The 13,031-nt window shown below is 47.5% G+C and overlaps 1 protein-coding gene across 1 annotated transcript in view; it reads right to left on the bottom strand.

Moving 5' to 3' along the window:
* UPP1 (uridine phosphorylase 1) overlaps nt 1-10,251 on the bottom strand; it is a 121,155-nt gene extending 110,904 nt beyond the window's left edge. The window contains exon 1 of the mRNA XM_078688187.1: nt 9,944-10,251. The gene's annotated coding sequence lies outside the window, so the exon portion shown is untranslated. The remainder of the gene's footprint in view (nt 1-9,943) is intronic.
* Nucleotides 10,252-13,031: the final 2,780 nt, after the last annotated feature.

Genomic DNA, 13,031 nt, shown 5'->3' with positions numbered 1-13,031 from the left:
TTTGTCTTCACTACGGCCACTCTCAAGGGTTCTTGGCTTGGGATACTGGGCTCTTAACTGTTCTCTCTCTGTGCAGAGAACAAACAATGTGGTTGAAATGTGTTGTACATGCTGCTCAGCCAGTGTGAGTGTGGTTTGGAATGTTGGTGTGAATGATGCTGTGGAATGTTGGGTGAGTGAGTTTGTCAGTTGGGAGAATGGGCTGAGCAGCAGAAGGCTGCTCCTGGTGGGGCTCACTGCATCGTTATCTTGAACTTACTATCTTAATAAATACCATCCTACGTTTACCAAGGATCAGGACTGCATCTTCATTACAACATTTTGGCGACTTTTACGGGATAGGACCTATGCATGCAACTTGAAGGGACTGTCACGGGCTGAGCAGCAGGTACAACAAAATGCTCACGTTACTGCTTCTAAACCGTGGTCGTCACCTGGGTTTAGGATTATCCTTTATATGAAGCCTGGCTTGCGACAGCTTTAGCTATTTTGCTGACCTGATCTGACCAAAAGAGAGATCTCTCAGCCACTGGATGGTGTGTTATCCCATACTGACGATTAATTCATAATTAATCAGACATTCTTTGATATATACTGTCATGTGTGACACATGGCGTTTGGCCATAGGACAGGCATAACTGCAATTTCTGTGGCGCAACAGTTATTGAGTCCCCATAGCGAAGGTTATTCAATGTGTTTCTCTTTTGACACCCCATACTGCTGACATCAGATTTAAGTGATAAATGGAGTCAGAAGCCGGGTGGACCTGTGATGCTGAAGCCCGCCGCGTTGGCCCTTCTTAAAGTATGATTTTACACACCATTACTCTAGCTCCATGAAGCAGAGCATAGTGTGAAGTTAGATATGAAACAAAGGCACACACTGCACGAGACTACATATTGCAAATATCAACATTCAGATCAAAATGAAATAAAAGTGGCAATCAGTTTTTAGGGACCAGTGGTAGTGCGCAGTGGTGCAGCAGCTGGATCATTGAAGAGCTGGAGAAGAGGGGATAGCCCAGGACCACTGGCATATTTCTGCAGAACTTTTGCGTGAGATACAGGCACATTTCCATGTCTTCTGGGTGGGTATTCCAGTGGGTCAGCTCTGGAAGAGATCTCTCTTTCTCTCTTGCCTGGGTGTTGGCAACAGATACCTGTGGGCACAGTGCCTGCTTCTCTGTACCGAGAGAGAGTTAAACCTTTCCTGTTGAACATGTAACACTCTTCTTCTTGCCGGGTTTGCTCTCACTATCACTTGCCCCTGATGTCGACACCCCGCTCCACACTGTATTCAGAAGTACTAAATGGCCACACAAGTGTGTGGCAATGATGCTACAATGTGCAAGGCTCAAGAACCTTTCTTTAAACATCACAGACTAGATGCCCACATTCATCAGCTAGTGGTTAGTTCTATTAGGGTTATTAGCGGAAGAAGGTGATACGTGAAGTTAAGATAATGCCACCTGGGAGTATCTGTTTAATGAGAAGAAAAGAGGATCAAGAACCACGTCTTTAGGGATGCGCGGGGAAAAAAGGCTGGTATGAGGGTTCACCCCATTTTAAACAGTAAAAAAACGTATGTACCAGCAATTTTCCATGCCAAAGTGCACTGATGTAAAACAATGCATTGTAAAGTTCAACGCATTGTCTTATGTGTGTTGTAAGGTAAGTTAAGGGAAAGGTATGCATGGTAACATCTGAAATTTGTATTTGTCACACCCTGATTTAAGGAATTTGAAGAACATCTTCAAGTGTCTTAAAGAAGAAGCAAAAGAAGCGAGGTGCCGGTGAGAAGGACACACTTGAAGAGTTGGCATAATTTTTTACAACAAAGATACTAGACATGGCAATGGGTTAGTTAAACAACTACAAGAAATTCCTAAAGGGAGGTGGAATAGACCGAGAAGTGAGTAGGTATGGTGGGGTCACAAATCAGTGGGCATAGGGAAAGCCATGAAGGTGAAGATGGACGGTCGGATTATTGTCTATTGTAACTGAAATGAAAGCTGAGATGTCTTCACGTGTGAGTACTGATTGGCTAAGGAGTTTGAGTAGATGGTAGATTTGGGGGTAGGAGATTAAACTGTGAGGATAAGAGGATTTTGTCCGGTTTAAGTATTCAAGACAGGGTGGAGTGACAGAGACTGCAGCCAGTGAGCATTTCCACAAAGTCTTCCTTTTTAAGCAGAATAACCGTGCTGGTTCTCACCTTGCAGATGGTGGTGACCTAAAATTAACAGAGTATTTGAAGAAGGAAGTTGTGTAAAGTGATAGGAGCCAACACCAGCAGATCATACAGCATTCTGAAACATTTCGAATCATTTAACAATGGGTAAAACTAAGAAAACGGGGGAGCAGAGAAGCCCTAAAAATGTTCTCCTTGTAGGGAAAAGGCACAATTGTCATAGTTGTATTTAGAGATAGGGCTGGTAGAAATTGATGATCACTTAAAATAGAAAATGGCCCGTGGGGAAGGGGTTAGTCTTCAGGCTAGAGAATGGAATGGAGATGCTGAGGATAATGAGAATGCAGAACATTGGTCAGAGTAGGATTAAACCTCCCTTCGCACCAGGAAATCAGCAATAGTGAATATGCACTTTAGTAAGAAACTATTAACATGAAATAACCGTGGCATAAATTCAAAATAAGAGGGAAAGCCATAATGTATGCAGATCTACAAAGAGAAGCATTAATAACCCAGTCACTTCGGTACTATACTGTATATCATAAAAAAATAAACATGAACAAGCTCCTGGATGGGCGCTGTTACTGCATATTACATGTGCGCCTAGCATATGGCCACGTCTCGGGTAGCTCTCCGTGCCCCTGGTTTCTAAGAGCACTGCCTGCGCCTTGTGAATTATTGAGCAATGCATTAACCAGCAGGTACCCAGATGTCAGTCCCACAAAATGCATGTGCATGTTCCCTGCAATCCTCTCCCTTCCCAATACCAATTTCCCTAGAATTACAATAAATCGAAAGGTTCACCCACAGGTCAATAGTCACTGTTATAAATAAAAAAAACTGCGAATTGAAGCCGCTTCGTGCAGCTGTGTTTGAATATGTGGGTGGTAATTGCAAATACATTGTACAAACAAAAGAGCTTAATCTCTGAAAAGACACAGTATGGATTAAACATGGCTGGCAGCCAATCGTAGTACAGGTTTTTGAAAGAACCTGTTTCCAGGAGAATGCCTTTTTAATGTAAATGTGCCTTATTGATTGGAGGGCCATTAGCAGGCGAGTTTCCACCCCTCATCTCTAATGACCTTCACCTGACGTTTGTGGTTGATTAGAAGCATAGCAACCCGTGGGCTATGGTTTGACTGACAGGAGTTGGGTGTAGCAGGCGCAAGTGATGGAAAGTAGTAGCTATCGACTAGTCTTATTCCTTATAGGTAGACGAGGTACAACCGGTAATCATATACTCAGGTCCAAAAATGTTATACAAGGCATTTGGTCAAATGATAAACTAAAAAAGCCGAAGAACGTATGAATTATGGATGTTACCAGAACCTCGAGATGGCAGTGCGGAAAATTTAATAAGGTTAGTTGTTGAATTTTTGTGTTATTTGATGCGTTTTTTTTTGTTTATTACCGTTTTTAATGTTTGAAAAATCCATTATTGGCCTGGGTATCAGGTGTTTTTCCCTTAGCAACAGGAACAGTGCAGCAAAACACCCTGGATCTATTTGCCCATTAATTTTACCTAACATTTTTAGAATCCGTATTAAATGCAAACCAATAAATAAAATTAAATAAATAGATAAAATGCCTTCAACAGTGATGATGTGTGGATTGGGTGGAATACTAAAGAACCACCACTGAGGACTGCACGGACACTGGGACCGAGGTACTGAATTACACCTCGCCCTTGGGTGCTCTGTTTCACTTAGAGCGCTTCACTGACAGTGAGAGTCACCAGGATTCCGGGCAAAGACACTTCCCTGAATGTTACAGTATACACCCGCGTAAACTGACGTTTGGACTAAACAGAAACGAAACCGGAAATAAACCACTTACTGGTCTAAGCCATTGGAAAGGGCTAGTGCCGACGCTTTAACCTCTGGCACTTTTTGTTTTTTAACAGACGAAGCGTTAGGACACATCGACCTAATAGTTTTCAAAGATTGAATCGGTGCCAAGCATGAGCGACCTGGCTCTGATGAACCCTGCCCACTTCCACAATTCACAAATTCAAATTGTGGGAGTATCTTCAGCTTGAAATGAAGTGTTGGCGCGTGAAAACACGACCCTGCGCACTGCACGCACGCCCTAACTGTAAACCTTAAAACAAAGTGGGGCCTGTGAAACCGAGGTTTAAAGAGATCAGAACCCAAGAACCCAGCAATAGCTACATACATAATGTGGGAGCCATGCCCATCTCAGAGGCCACCCACAGGTTATAGCTGCAGGGTGAAGAATGTATATTTAAAATGGATTGCAGTCCAAAATAAAAAGGAGTGAACAACCTTCCTGATCTTAAGGAAGAAAACGGATGTGCCCCCTACAGCCAGTGCAAAAAGGCACGTAAAACGTCGACAGCCAAACGCTCCAGGTGCATTATGGGTGCAGAAGCATATTGATTTATTTCGAGAGTTTGTAAAACGCTAGCAATGTCGCCCGAGGTCGCTGTGGAGCTCTGGTAGCATCATACTAAGACCAGGACCGTAAAGTTAAAAGGAACTCTGTAGGGAAGTTGAGTACTGCTGGGTGTGTGGTGCCCCATCCTCTGTTCTTCAGTTTAATTCAGTGGAAAGTCTATATGCAAAGTTTAGATTTCAGAGGATTTTGAGAGCGTGGGAGGCTAGATTCACCCATGAGAAGGGGAATCAGGGGGTCGCAGAGTTTGTTCGGGTTCCCAGGCATCTTCTACCATGTACAAGGCTCTGATGGAGCTGAGTGACAGCATCTGAACACAGGTCCCTAGCTGTGATAACATAATGCTGTTTACAAGACAAACAAACACGTTTGACCTTATTATGGGCACCACTTTGGATTGAAGGTTTGTGCCCCTCACACATTAATTGCAACCTTTGGTCCCAGGGGTCATGAAGACAGTAGCAGGGGACAGACAATAAACAGACATCCAAGGGCAACGTTTGCTGTAGTTTTCACTACTTGGCCTCCCCCCCTAATATATGAGCAGCAAACAGGAGAATATTGCAGGTGGACAAGAGGTCAACCGTGTGTAGTCATGGGTGGTGCAAGGATGCACAAAGTCACCTCCACTAACCCTAGTGGTTCATATAATCAATGTAGAGGGTTGCCAGGCAATACACAGGCGCACCTGCTGTGCATGACAACTACTGGAAGAGGAGTAAACAATAACTATTGAGTGACACAAAATAGGTCCATGTTTCTGAATCAACCCTACTCATCTTTTACAAATATTTTCCCATTTGTGTCACTGATGTCATGTTATGTTACAAAACTTTTATAAGACTGAACTGTCACCCGCTGTCTCTTGATACCAGAAAGGAAGCATGGGTCAACAGAGTTAGAAATGGAAAGAAACTAAAAAGATGGATTTTAAATTTCTCCCTGAAAACCTGAGGAGAGCTTTTTTGTCCCATTCTCAAGAGGAAGAGTATTGCACTGGGAAGGGCAAGATAAACGAAAGCCTTCATGCAGATCTACTATTAAAAATGTGATTTCTAGCTGTAAAGAAAAAAGAATAGGTTTCAAACTCAAAACCTGACACTGCACAGGATTGGAAGGGAGAATCTAAACAGGGGCTAGAGATCAAACCTGCTGGACACCTCGGCACACAGGTAAGGTTTACGGTGAGATTTTTTTAAAAAACACTGCAATACAGAGCACACTGTTGGAACACACCCCTATACATTACATCATAGAACACGAAGAAACCTTCCCATGTGCTTTCTGGGCGTAGGCACGAGGAAATGGGCCAAGGAAAAATGCTTGATGCACCTTGTTCACCCACAGCATTACTCTGCCAACATCAAATCCTAAGTACAAAATCCATAGCTTTTAGCTTTGCATCTACGTGTGCATGGCCCCTATCGAAATAGGTGCACTTGCGCTCTGATGAGGGTAGCTCGGTAACCTAAAGACATCCTACAAGTTGTCTGAGCAACCAGCAGGTCCCAGGCTGAGATCCAGACCTGGCGGCCTAAGGCCCTCATGTTCAGGGCCGTTTCTGCCATTAGGCAAGACTAGGCCGCCGCCTAGGGCGGCAAAAGGGGGAGGGCGGCAAAAAAAGCAGGCAGCAGCACCTGTAAGTGGAGTGCAAACTCACCTGCTAGTACATGCTGCCTAGCTAGTGTGTGTGGAGCGGGCCGGCGGTACACACTACCAGTGTATGTGTGGGTCCCCAGGGCCGTCAATCTTGTAGCACGGGATAGCGCTACCAATGACGGCCCTGGGCATCATTTCTGGCCAATCCCCGAGCGGTGCCTCAGCAGCCAGTGACAGTCACGCGCACCACCCTCTCCCTCTCGGCGCGCAGGGGACGTACTGTGTGTGTCGGCTGGTGCAGCTCTGGTGCCTTAGATGATGGTGAATTGATTACTGGCTGCAGTACTGCAAGTGCCACACAGACCTGTCCCAGCCGTCTTTTACTCCAAGTCCTCGGCTCCCGTAATGAGACCCCAGATCAGAGTCTCACTAGTGCTGTGGCGTGTCATCGTCTTAGACCAGCACGAGCCTGCAAACAGCACATCCGGGGTCTGTTCCGCATCCCACATAGAGGAGCTCGTGGACTCGTGTCGGGGACGTGACTTTCACCCGAGCACAGGTGAGTCACCGCAGTCAGTGAGCGAAGCTATGTTACAACGTGCAGGCCTGTGAACGTGTAAAATACTTCAGCTGTAATGTTGTAAAAGAGGCCTGTGAGTCTCCGAGCTCATCCTCACGGCCCCAGAGACGGGCGCACAACAGAGGGGCAAACTTGTCAGCCCTCACTTCCGAGAGAAATCTACTTTTGTTTTTAATGACCATGCCTTCTTCTTCCGTGGGTCATAAATCATTTGCACTTCACATGAGCCTCAAAGAACCCGAACTATCAATTTGTGGGTGAAACTGGCCTCAGCTCCAAACTTTATTTTATTAAAGATAGTCCATGAGGGTGGCTTTAGGCAGACTGGCGTTATTCATAGATCAATAATTGTCACATGTGTTGCTTTGAGTAGGTCACTCAGCTAACTTCTGGAGACTTGTGAAGGTCAATAATTGTTTTAAGAGAATTACCCTAGAGGCATGACGACAGCAAATTATCTCGGCACTGTGATGATGTATTTTACCAGGCAATGTTGAGAAACTGAAGAATGTTCTGATTTAAAGGCGTCTGAATAACTTGGGACCATTCAATTTTCTACTCTTTCATTCACTATATTGCGATGGCAAAAACCATGAGCTACATTTAAAAAATACAAATGAAAAAAAAAACGTAATAAAGAAAATCATTGAAAGCTGCTGCAAACCTGCAAGAGCTGGGTGTCCTTAATGAGCAATGGCATAACGAAAAATAATGGGCCCCCTGCAGAAAGTGAAAAGGGGCCCTTGAGTCTCCCATATCGCACAGCTATTCATTGGCCTTGGCCCTTGGACTTAATGGGGGCCCTTGAAGGGTTGGGATCCCCCTTTCGCCGCAGGGGTTGCAGGGGCTTGCGTAACGCCACTGTTATTGAGTATTAACTTATCTGAATTATGTTCCTGTTTTTGTTCCGCATTTCATATTTTAAAAATGCTCTTTTTTCAGCACCACTTCTTGCTTATTGGCATAGGAAATCATTCTATAAAGAATTTAGGAATATGTTGTTACATTTTCTTTGTAGAACCCTCAATCACCACAATTGCCATCTACAGGATGTAGTAACCATACAAACTAACTCGGAGTTCCAAGGGGTAGCATACCGCAAGACGAATATGGATGTTGGCGCGGGATTGTTTGTTGCAGCAGGCTCTGCCCAAAGATCATAAAATGGAGGCAGCGGCCCCATGTCCAGGCCTCTAGCCGGTGAGGTGATGGTATCCCACTGTGCATGTGGGCGAGGCTGGAGGACATGGGAGAGGGGGGTCAAGGAGGCGGCGGAGAGTGTGCCTTAAAGAAGAGTCCTTTCCTTGAGCTGCGTGCAGTCCAGCAGTGCGTGGAACTGGGCCTGGTGTTGAGAGATATAGCATTTCACCACAGCCAGCCCTCGTACCTTGGGCTCTTCCCTTTCCCCAAGCAGGGAAAGTATAAGTCTGCACTGTCCAGGCATGTTGATCAGAGATGTATAAAGGTGGGTGATTTGCAGTGGCGTTGCTAGAGGGTGACCAAATGTGCCTGCGCCCTAGCTGTCTTTGTCCTGGCCAACCTTGGTAATGTACCCCCATAGCTGTTAAATGTGCTATGAGGCAAAAACTACACGCACATTTATTTGTCCATCTACCCTTCACTGCAAAGTAGTGTTTGAGGCAATGCACAAGCCTACGTACATAGCAAACAATATGTACACATCCATAAAAGGGAGGGGTGGCATTTTTTATTAATCGCCTAGGGTGGCAAAACACCTAGAAACAGCCCTGCTCATGTTGATCACGGCATGCATTGGATGTGACGGCCTACGGAAAGATTCGGTATTCTTGCCACTTTGGCTCAGGATTGTTGCAACGAATTTTAATGTGTTTTCGCTTGACACAATGAGCATGAACGAATGTGAATGAAGCCACATGTGATAATCTTACTTTGATATTAAAATATATGTTTATATCATTAAAAAAAACTCATCATCAACATTTTCCTGGAGGGCCCAAAAAAGCTGACATTTCTGCCGTGTAAGGCACATGTTCTCCTGCCTTTCAAGAGATCTGGTGATAAACCGTTCCTAATGTTTTCAAGACACTCCAATATGTTTTTGGATTCAGTCGATGCAAGTTCAAAACAGAACCATCGGCATATCAAAGAAACTTATGGTGTAGATATGCACCTGTACTGCCAACCCCATGGGCTTCTCTGCACCTGGTGGGCACCACTCTCCCGACCTTATAGGATATCGGGAGAAGAATGCAGCTGCAGCCGCCATATTGGGGGAATGAGCTGTCCAGTGTACATATAGTCTCTGATAATGCAGGCATGCACTCGAACACACTTCCTATCACGTTCAACCAATTTACAACTGCAGTCATGCCAGATAAATATTTGCGTTAAGCATACATCACTTAAATATCGTATGTGCAGTTGATGTATAGCCGGGTGTGCATATACCCCTATAATCGACGTTATGCTCGTTCTCTCCCCATGGAATTACGCGTCGCGCGCACTGTCAGATGCCTCCCATCCTCTACTGCCAGGGGCTCATTTCCATTTAACCTTGAAGTAAAAAGGTCATATCCGCCACCACCGCTCAACAAGATACACACTGACACACACGGTGCAGTCACCTCACACACAGTCCAACGCCACACATGAAGAAACACACAGGTACAGACAGCCCTCACATACTTATATAAACATTGACACACAGGCACACGCCCCATGCAAGCTGAGGCATAAAAGTCTAATTTCTGGAGGGCAAGAAGTGGTTTCATTAAACAACCCACATAAAAAAAGCAATGATTAATTTACAGGAAACACCCCCTTCTGGCTTCCGCTTCTGTTTCCAGAAACGCCCAGCCTGTACACACCTCCTGCCCGGCTGCTTATTACCGTAAAGGTACTTCCTCGTCGGTCATCAGCGTGTAATAGAAGCACTGAGGACCCCTTGAAGGGGGGTGAGGGTGGGCTTCATTTAAGGTGCTGTCCTCCTGTCTGTCCCACGGTAGCTGTATCTAAACCAACCACAGCAGGCAGACAGGCAGGGAAGACAGAAAGGGCGCAACTAGCCTCACAGTGTGAAAGTGACGACCGACCAGGCGCCCTGGCGCGGTGACAAGGCACACAGCATAGGGCGGGGGGAGCCGCGAGTGGCGCGGCCGAGACCCAGGCGCTTACCCGCTAGTGCTGCGAAGGCTTGGGACGGATGCTTCTCTGCGGGAGATGTGTGGAGCAGCGATGAGACGTCAGGATGCCGCGTGCAGCCTCCCTCCTCCTCTTATCTAGCGCTGCATCCCAGGAGCGCTCCGGATGCGGCCCGCCCCCTCTACCTATGCAAGCAGTGCACGCCGGCAGACACTCCCCCGCCCACGCTCGGCCGGCTCCTGCACCGGGGGCGCTGGCAGTCACATGGCCTGTCACCGCGGACCGCTCAAGCTAGCAGCAGCCTAGCAGGCAGCCACAGGCATCTCAGCTCCGGCGAGTCCTTTTTAGGAAGCTCTGCAGTGCGTCATCACAGGCCTGCACCAGCGCACGGAGGAGGTGACAGTGATGGGGTTAGAGAGCGCACGTCCTCCCCTTGCATTGAAAGGCTGGGAGTTTCTCCGACCGCAGGAGGAACGAACCGTTCGAATATTTAGCTGCAGATTTTTACTCAGAGAATCTATTGTAAACCTTAAAAATCATCAAGTATATTCGTGAGCTGTTAAATGCGAACATAGCATGCATAATATTTACATGTTCACTTTTACTGGGCAAAATACAACATGCACTTTGGGGGGAAATATGGAAGCGTGTGAGTCCACGTGTTAGAGTGGTCGTTATTATCAACGGACGTAATTTAGTGCTCGCACTTTTGCAATGGCCGTGGCCCTACCCTCAAACCAGCGTTTACCCACCAAAAGCCACAACACAGTTTGTCGTGGTTTAGGTCGTATCAACTTTACTACATGGATGCCCAGCAAGTGATACAGGTGTAGGTATTTCAGAAGAGAATGCACATCATCAAACAGATGTTGCAACACACCAAACATTCTGAAGGAAATTGCAAATATGTTAAATTCCCTATGTACATCCCTTTACAATGGCAGGCCGGACGGTGAGTCCCAGCAGGTATGGAATAAAAGATGCACGCATGAAAGCATCCATAAACACTTGGGGCCATATGCATGAAAATATTTTTCCATAGACACAGAATGGGCAAAACCCTGTGATGCATCTGGCCCTTGATAGCTTCATGTTTCCTCAGAGACTGCTTCCAGCCAAGTCCTGCCTTGGCTCCTTGTGCTATCTTAGCTGATGCCCCCAAACTGCTAGGATACCTGAGGTAGAGCTGGAAGTGTGGGACCACAGGCCGTCAGGTCAGCCCCCCTTCCAATCCGCCTCATCCATAGATAACCCTCAATCAATCAATCAATCAATCAATCATAGTACTTGTAGTGCGCGCTACATACCCGTGAGGGTCTCAAGACGCTCAGGGAAGGGGGGTGCTGCAACTGCTTGAAGAGCCAGGTCTTGAGGAGTCTTCTGAAGGCGAATAGGTCTTGAGTCTGCCGTATGTGGGTAGGGAGGGTGTTCCAGGTCTTGGCGGCGAGGTAGTAGAAGGATCTGCCGCCGGAGGTCGTTCGTTGGATGCGGGGGACAGTGGCGAGGGCGAGATTGACGGAGCGGAGCTGGTGGGTGGGGGTGTATAAGCTGAGTCTGCTGTTCAGGTAGGCTGGTCCGCGTTGTGGAGAGCTTTGTGTGCTTGGGTGAGGAGCTTGAAGGTGATCCTCTTGTCGATGGAGAGCCAGTGTAGGTCTCTCAGGTGGGGGGTGATATGGCTGCGGCGAGGGACGTTGGCGATCAGTCGGGCGGAGGCGTTTTGGATGCGTTGACCTGTCTAGCCATGGAGAGGGAGGAGTCGAGGATGAATCCTAGGTTGCGTGCATGGTCGGTGGGTGTTGGTGCTGCTCCCAGTGTAATCGGCCACCAGGAGTCGTCCCAGGCTGAGGGGGTAGGTCCGAGGATGAGTACCTCCGTCTTGTCCGAGTTCAGCTTCAGACGGCTGTTCCTCATCCAGTCGGTGATGGCCTTCATTCCCTCGTGGAGGTTGATTTTAGCGGTGTGTGGGTCCTTGGTGAGGGAGAGGATGAGATGGGTGTCGTCGGCGTAAGAGATGATGTTGAGGTCATGATGGCGGGCCACTTGTGCGAGGGGGGCGATGTAGATGTTGAACAGTGTCGGGCTGAGGGACGAGCCAGGGGGGATGCCGCAGATGATTTCGGTGGCTTCGGATCGGAAGGGTGGGAGGCGGACGCTCTGGGTTCTGCCGGAGTGGAAGGACGTGGTCCAGTCGAGGGCCTTCCCTTGGATTCCGGCTTCTAAGAGGCGTGTCTTTAGAGTGCGATGGCATACCGTGTCGAAGGCGGCCAACAGGTCCAGGAGGATGAGGGCTGATGTTTCGCCGTTGTCTAGTTGGTGCCTGATGTCGTCTGTGGCGGCGATGAGGGTTGTCTCGGTGCTGTGGTTTCGTCTGAATCCGGGCTGGGAAGGGTCCAAGATGTTGTTGTCTGCCAGGTGGCGGGCCAACTGTCTGTTGACGATTTTCTCGATGACCTTTGCTGGGAACGGGAACAAGAAGTGGTTCCAGCTTTCCTGGAATGTCGCTGTTTCGAAGAAGATGTTGATGACCTTCCGTAGTAGGGGTGCGATGGCTGCATCTGCTTTGTTGAATACTTGGTGTGGGCATGGGTCTGACGGAGATCCTGAGTGGATGGAGTTCATGACCTTGCGTGTTTCGTCGTCGTTGACGTTGGACCAGGAGGTCAGGCAGATGGCGCTGTTCACAGGGGAGGTGGGGTCTGGCGTAGTCGGGGCGATTGTGGTGTTAAAGCTGTCGTGGATGTCAGCGATCTTGCGGTGGAAGAAGATGGCTAGTGAGTCGCACAGTTCTTGAGAGGGTGGGATGTCGTTGGCGTTGGCACTGGGGTTGGAGAGTCCCTTACAATGCTCCTGATGTGAATTGGTGATCAGACGCTCTGTCATCCCCGAATCACATGGCAATTATTGTGTATTTTTAGACCTTGCTATTGGGTGGGATGGTGGGTGTTCTGTTACTTCATGTGTCACGACTACAGTTACTAGTGGACACCGTGTGGCCCATACCCCCTTATACTTCTATGGCTCCCTAGTCGCCTACCTATGACCTATCATGGTCTCGACTTTGCCAAGACACCTTGTGGCATCTTAACTTATGCCCCAAAACTGCCAGGAAACCTGAGGCAGA

This window comes from Lissotriton helveticus, chromosome 4_1 (genome assembly GCF_964261635.1).
Source record: "Lissotriton helveticus chromosome 4_1, aLisHel1.1, whole genome shotgun sequence".
Classification (NCBI taxonomy): Eukaryota; Metazoa; Chordata; class Amphibia; order Caudata; family Salamandridae; genus Lissotriton; species Lissotriton helveticus.
This window is presented reverse-complemented; position numbering and strand designations above follow the sequence as displayed.